The sequence below is a fragment of the Cynocephalus volans genome, chromosome 15 (assembly GCF_027409185.1).
Source record: "Cynocephalus volans isolate mCynVol1 chromosome 15, mCynVol1.pri, whole genome shotgun sequence".
Taxonomy (NCBI): Eukaryota; Metazoa; Chordata; class Mammalia; order Dermoptera; family Cynocephalidae; genus Cynocephalus; species Cynocephalus volans.
The window spans coordinates 97,148,826-97,156,301 of NC_084474.1; positions in this window are offsets into that span (position 1 = coordinate 97,148,826).

Sequence of the window (7,476 nt, forward strand, 5' to 3'; positions counted from 1 at the left end):
ATGTACTTGTGTCCCTCCAATATTGGCAGTGAGCCAATGTAGTCTATCTGCCATCCAGTGACAGGGTGGGTAGGATGCTCAATATGTCCTGGCATGTGTCTTAGGGGATGTTGTCTCAAGTGACACTGTGAACAATCCTTGTCTGCAGCCTGAAGGTCTGAATATTTTATGGGCAGATGCAGTCTCTTTGCTTTCTCCCATGTTGTTTATGGGCCCGATGGCCAGGCTTACGATGAGCCCAGTCAGCCATGTCAAAGGGTGTAAGCAATTCCCCTAGCAAGACAGCTTAGGCTCTAGCTAAGGCACTGGCCTTGTGATTGCCCGGTGAAGTGGTTGAGGAGTGAGCTGACCCATGCCACACAGATACCTGGGCTGTTGGCTGGGAGCAGACTCCTCATATGTCTCTCCACATTCCAGCAGCCCATTAGTGGCTTACGGAGTATAGTCCAGTTCTCCTGGTGTCACTGTAGCATCCAAGTAGTCAGGCCTTTCCAAATAGCCCAGCTATCCACAGATATATTAAGCAGCATCAGTTCATGGGTCAATAGGTTCCACACTGCTCATAATTCAGCCTGCTGGCTACTCTGTTTAGTTTCTTCCTCAAAACAGATAATGTCAGAGTTTAGCCAGATGACAGAGGAACAGCAGGTGGGTGGATTTCCCTGGCTGTCACCATCTGTGTGCCAGGTATCCTTGGTAGGGGTGTCCACACCTTCCTGTACTTGTGGGAGGGGTGGAGCAATGTCTGCTCGTGTTGGGCTGGGGTCCAGATCCACGTATGTAACGAGCCCCAACAGCACGTGTAGTTCTCGTGCTGTAAGAGTCCGTTGTTGTAAGTGTGCATATGCCATTTCCGTAACGTGCTTCCGTGAGCACAGGCACCCTTCACCTTCAAGAACACGTCCTTAATCCATCCTCTTACTAGGAAGGAGGTGTGCTCTTCCACCAGCAAGTAAGTTGTCAAGGCTTCCGTCTGCTGTGATGCCAGATAGCCGGCCAGGAGCCACTTTCAGTAGGGCGGCACCTGGTTTCCATGCCTTTCCATAGTTGTGACCAGAATCCTCACAGGATGCATTTTCCATTCTGCTACCCCCACAGGCCCCAACCGAACCACTTTAGATAGATGGTAGCATCCAATTTATGTCTTATGTCTGGCATCCACACTCCTAAGGTATGTCCGTGTTTGACAGAAGATTTACCTTTATCAAATGCCTCTTGCTGGGGAGTATTCCAAACCCATCAAGCCCCCTTCTTCACTATAGTACAGAGGGGTCTCAAGATCTGTGCTAAGGGAGGGATAAGTAGGCACCAGTACCCTAATAATCCTGCAAAGTTTGTAAGTCCTTCACAGTTTTAGGTGTGGAAAAAGCCTATATTTTTACCAATCACAGTCTCCAGAATAACTCTTGTCTTACCCAAGCAGATAACTCCTGGGATTTTACCGACTGCCTAGGCCCTAGTACGTTGTTGACACGTACCTCCCATCCCACCTCTTCAAGTGTGCCTCTGGAGACACTGCTGCATGGGAGAGAGAAGGCAAATCATCACTGGTTAACATGACACCATCAACATAGAGATACATTTTTAGGGACACATCCATTCTCCATTTTTCCTTTACCTAATTTACTTATTCTTACAGTTATATTTGCATGGCTCATAGAAAACAAGGCTAGCCATTTAAGATACGTGCACAGCCTGGGGGAGGCCCATAGTTATTCCTCACAGCTTTAGCTTCGGAACAAATCAAGCATATCACAGAAGCAGACTTAAACTAGTTACCTGTCAAAGGTTACTAGAATCACGTGAACTTAGAAAGCATTTAGGCTTATAAATGATGGATGCTCATTCATAAGCCAATTTGGTACCATGGTAGACAATACACAAACACGTATATAGGCATCAACATACCTGTAGACACAACATACAGTTTACATATGCATACATGTACACATAAAAACACAAAAACAAAGATTTATGGCTTTAAAGCAAGGTGGCAAATTGACATCTCAAAGCACAGAGAAAGAATGCAATCGTTTCCAAGAGGTAGTTTGGGTGTGTCAGGGAAGATGCAGAGGAAGATCAAAAATGAATGTCAAGACAAAACATAATTATAGGCATTTACCACGAGACTATACAATGGCTGAACCTATTAACAACACTTAGGGCCTTGAGAGGAAGACAGCAGCCTCAAAAACAGGTTGTTGGTTCCATGGCTATATTCCTTTCAGGGCCTCAGAGTCAGCAGAAGCCCCTGGGAGAAATCATACCAGCAGGAGAAGCAGATAGAAGGGTGCATGTTGCCTTGGGGAGAAGCAAAGTGCAACAGAGAGAAATAGAGAGGCTTAAGAGAAAACATAGTCAAACACGCCCAAAAAGGAGTAAAGAGGCCCTCTCAGGATCCATGCCACCCCATGAAGACAGCTAGGTTTAGCCGAAGCAACAATAACTTACCTCTCTAGAGGACTGGCTCTGCTGCTGGTGGAATCAAAGCCAGGCCACCTGTTTACCTCACAGATACTGCAACCAGCTAAGCCACTGCACGGACTGAGTGAAAATTCAGAATCTTAACCATTTAACTATGTGTTGGAAATTGTTGGGTCCGCCGCTGGCCGACCTGAACAGCCCTAGCCTCGTTCCTTTTGGTGAGTGAGTGAATGGCCCGGATTCCTCTTTCCCTCCGGTCCCCGTTGGGAGGAGACGGGGGAAGAGAGCCGTGAAGAGAGGTGAGCACACCCGCCGGCCCCCCAAACAGCCCAGTTAAAGGACACTCAGACACGGCAGGGGTTCTGTCGAGCAGTTCCGTTTATTATCACACAAGCACTTGCTTTTAAAGGCAAATGGGGAAGGGAGGTTTTTTACATAATCCTATCAGCTTAAAGGTCAAGAGCATGCATCCTGTCTCAATGCCTAGCTATTGCAACCTTGAATGCTGAAGCACATATTTGGCCAATAAGGGCTAAGGCGAGGTTCCCGCAGACACTCCCACCCTACTTCCTCCCGGCACCATCTTAGGCTGCCACGTTAATACGCCCTTGTGGGCCCATAATGGCGCCACTTGTAATGTCACTTAAGGTGGCGTTAGTTTTTAAGGCCCGACATCTCCCCCTTTCTCTTTTAATAAGGCAGCTGGAGGCGGCTAACCTTCCCAGCCTCGCCTCCATTCCCTCTGGTGGCTGTGCCTGTCTTAGGTTGTTTCCCTCTGGAAATCTTACCTGTCATTGACTATCCAGCCAAGCCGGGGCGGGGTGGAGCCTTACACATTGGCGTTGATTTCTGGAAGGGCCATATCAACCCAAGGGCTGTCAGGGCTTTCATTGTGGGCCACCTCCTCTACCACCTGGGTGAGCATTACGAGAGAAGTGGTGTTGTGCCTTATAAGGGACACAACCTGGCAAATGGCATAAGGCCCCAAGATGCTAGGGGGCCCGCCAGGGAGGACAGCAGGGTGGTGAGCCACGGGGGACTTGAAAGCCAGCTTTGGAACCAATTACTATTGGCTTCTCGCTCTTTTTTTTTGGCGCTTTTCTAGCCCTTCTCTAAGCTTAGCTAGGGAGAAATAGCAGATCCAATCCGTGTCGGTTCTGTAACAGCTTGTATGACCTCCCAGGTTTGGTTGGCTGGCTCGTGGGGACCTCCCCCGGTGGCAGAGGCCCTTGTCCTTGTTGACCCGAGGAGGGTGGCCACTTGGAGCATCCACAAAGTGTTCATAATGCAGTCTGAAACATACAAACAATAAACTCCTCAGGGTCCTCAGTACCCTGGGTGTCTGGCAAGAACTTAAGTATATGAGTTTGAGATGAAAAGTTTGAGCTGACCAGTGTTTAATTTGTGCTGGCAGCCCTAAGGTGGCAAAACACTGCAGCAGGTGATTTTTTGCATGGTACCCATTGGAGTGGCTCCCCCCTTTGGGTTAGGGCATCCATGTATGTGGTGTTAGTGGCTATGAGCCATAACTCTATAGGGGACTCAGGGTCATAGTGTTTCAACTGGGCGCTGTTTAGGAGATCTTGGACTGACTTTAAAAGCTGACGGCACTCAGGCGGGAGCATGAAGGGGGTGCTGGGCAACAGGGCAAACAGGGGAACGAGCTGGCCGGTGGAAAGGGGGATCCACGAGCATAGCCAATTTATTTTGCCTAGAAGCTTTTGTAATTGAGGGAGAGTATACGAGTTTGAGATGGTTAGCTGAGGCTAAGATGACCGGTAAGGGGATCTTAACCCTTGACTTGGTGTGGTCAGCACCACGCTCACCCAGTGAGCGAACTGGCCATCCGTATATGGGATCCGAACCCGGGGCCTTGGTGTTATCAGCACCGCACTCTCCCGAGTGAGCCACGGGCCAGCCCATGGGCTAGCCTTTTCTAAGGTTAAAAGTGTGCTCACAATTTTAAACGGGGGTATGGTCTGGACCTTATCGGCTGACACCTGTAACCCCCGTTTAGTCAAGCAGGAGAGAGTTAGGCTGAGCGCATGAGATAAGTCCGTGGGCGTTGGTGCCCCAAGAATTATGTCATCCATGTAAAGATAAAGAACTACATGTGGCAGCTGTTTTACAGGATTAAGCAACTGAGAGACAAACATTTGGCAAAATGAGGGACTATTAGCCATGCCTTGGGGAAGCACCACCCACTCAAACCGCCGATTGGGACACTGAAAGTTTACGGAGGGGATAGAAAAGGCAGACTTTTCACAGTCATTCGGGGGCAGTGGAATGGAGAAAAAGCAGTCCTTGACATCTATAGTTACTAGGTATAAGTTGCTTGGTATAGCGGGGTCCATGGCAGTCCTCTCTGTGGCATGCCCTGAAGGATCATTCTTTTATGGACCTCGCTAAGGTCTTGTAGCATTCTCCACTTTCCAGAGGCCTTCTTAATTACAAATACTGGAGTATTCCAGGGGCTAGTGGATGGGCGAATATGCCCTGCTTGGAGCTGCTCATCAACAATTTGTTGTAGGGCCTGCAATTTATTATCAGGAAGTGGCCACTGCTCTACCCAAACTGGGGGCCCATTTACCCAACAGATGGGGGGCACCAGGGGAGCAGTGGCCTCTAGGATTGGGGGTGACCGGCCATCTGTTTATGAGGGGTTTTCGGGAACTTGACCCTGGGGAGAGGCAGATGGTTTCTTAGGTCCCGAAAAGTGGGGTCCCCCCTATAGTTTGGAAAACAGGGGAGATTAAACTGTTGCTGACACTCCTCCTCATCTAGGAGATCTTCATAGAGGGCCTTATGGTCAGTGGTAATGAGAGCATCTGCTTGGCCTAGAACATCTTGGCCTAACAGGTTGGCCGCCAATCCGGTAGCAATGAGAGGTTTTACTTCCCCTTTTGTGCCATCAGCATCTTCCCAGTGAAGGATTTCATGGGTTTCCCAGGTTGGGGTTTTTCCCCCTACCCCCAAAATTTGGGGGCCTGGAACTAACTTCCAGCTTGAAGGGACTTCTTCCCGTCTAAGGACTGTTCGATCCGCCCCCGTGTCTACAAGGCTTCGGAACTCTCTGCCTTGAATTTTAAGATTCATTTTTGGTCTTAAACCAGGGACTATAGGTATAGTCCAATGAGCCTGGGGTACTGGCCACCTGGTAGGGCATGGAAGTGCTGGCTTTTTGTCCCCTTGGGGTGACGGGGCTGGTGATGGCCCCTCCTCTAGTTTAAAGGCTTTCCGTCCTTGTCAAACTTAGACGGCACTCACGCTTCCAATGAAGCCCCTTACCGCACCTAGGGCACGGCGTAGAGGGAAGGTTTTTATTTTTCCAGTTGGGACAGTCCCTTTTGAAATGACCTTGTTCCCCACAGCCATAACATTGACCCCTATGGGAGGGTTGGCTGGGGCTCTCCTTAGGGATCCTGACACTAAGAGCCTGGGTCATAGCACCTGCAAGGGTTTCCGCTTGAGCTTGTAGAGCGGAAGTTAAGGCCCTGGTTTGTTGTTGGTAGCTTCCAACGTCTCTACTGGCAATGACCCACTTTTCCGTAGAACGATCTTTGAGCCCGGCACAGGCAAACTTGTGGTCGGCAGTCATGCCGTCCCACACTAGCATTTTTACAAACTGGTCCCGGAGAGGACCTGGGGGAAACTTTCTCTGTATGCTCTGTTGCACCCGAACCATGAAAGAGGGCAGGTCCTTGGAGGGTTGCTGGGTGACCCCGGCCATTGCGGGCTCACTGGGCCCTTCAGCCAACTTTTTCCATGCAGCTAATGCTGTTGCCCTAACCTGGTCCCGGTAGGGGGCTGGGACAGAAGCCTGTTGGATTCCAGTACTAAATTGATCTGCTGTTCCAGACAGCATGCCGAAGCTGATAGAGATGGGTGGGTTGGCTGCTTGGTTTATCTCTGCCTGCACATGGCACTCTTCTTTAAAGAAGGCACAGAACTTGATAAACAAGTTTGGGGGGAGGACAGCCTTACAGAGCATTTTCCAATCTTGGGTCGTGCAGGGTTGGTGAGCTAAGCCCTGGAGGATGGTTTCTGCCCATGGGGAATTGGGCCCATCCTCTGCGACAGCCTTTTTCAGCTCTTCAAAGTCATGAGCTTCCCAAGGGTCCTTTTTCCAATGTAATCCTTTTTTACATGGGGGGGGGCAAGGTGTGGTAGGGGTTTTTTGCCTTTAGCCTTGGGGCATTGGCTTTTAAAATGACCTTGTCTTCCACAACCAAAACATTGTCCCTTGAAGGGTGGGGAAGTATTGTTTCCTGAGGGGATCAGGGCAGTAAACGCCTTGAAGGCTTCGGTAAAGTTTTGTGTCTGAGGGCCGGCCCCGGCCCGTGGCTCACTCGGGAGAGTGCGGTGCTGATAACACCAAGGCCACGGGTTCGGATCCTATATACGGATGGCTGCTTCGCTCACTGGGTGAGCGTGGTGCTGACCACACCAAGTCAAGGGTTAAGATCCCCTTACCGGTCATCTTTAAAAAAAAAAAAAAAAAAGTTTTGTGTCTGAGCCTGCAAGGCTGAGGATAAAGTCCTGGCCTCGGCAACAGCCTTTTTTAGTTCTTTTACAACGTTGACTGGATAGGCCTGAGGGGCCGCTCCCCCCCACGGGCTGCGGATGGCTGGGGGTTCCAAGCGAGCCATGACAGGGAAAACCTGTGGCTGTGCCGGGGATGTTTTTAAAGGTGAACTAGCCTCCTCCACTTCTTCAGGTGCCGCTTTCTCTCCTTCGGCTAAACTTTGGTGGGGTGAGTATGCCAGGAGAGTAGGGTACAGGGTAGGGCCATAGGTATCACTCAGTGGCTCAGGGCCTTGCATTGGCAGCTTTGTTTCCTTTTTTCTCTCCTCATCAAACTGTGCCGAATCTCTTTCTGCCCCTTCCTGATGCTCGGGATGGAAGCAAAGCTTTAGGGCAGAGATGGTTGGGTAGAACCCTAAGGGGGGGTCTAGCCTGTGACTAATCTCGTTCTTTCTGGCCAGGGTCTGAACCCGGCCCCAAGTCTCATACGAGAACAAGTTGGATGAAGGTGCCCAAGGGGCCACCTAC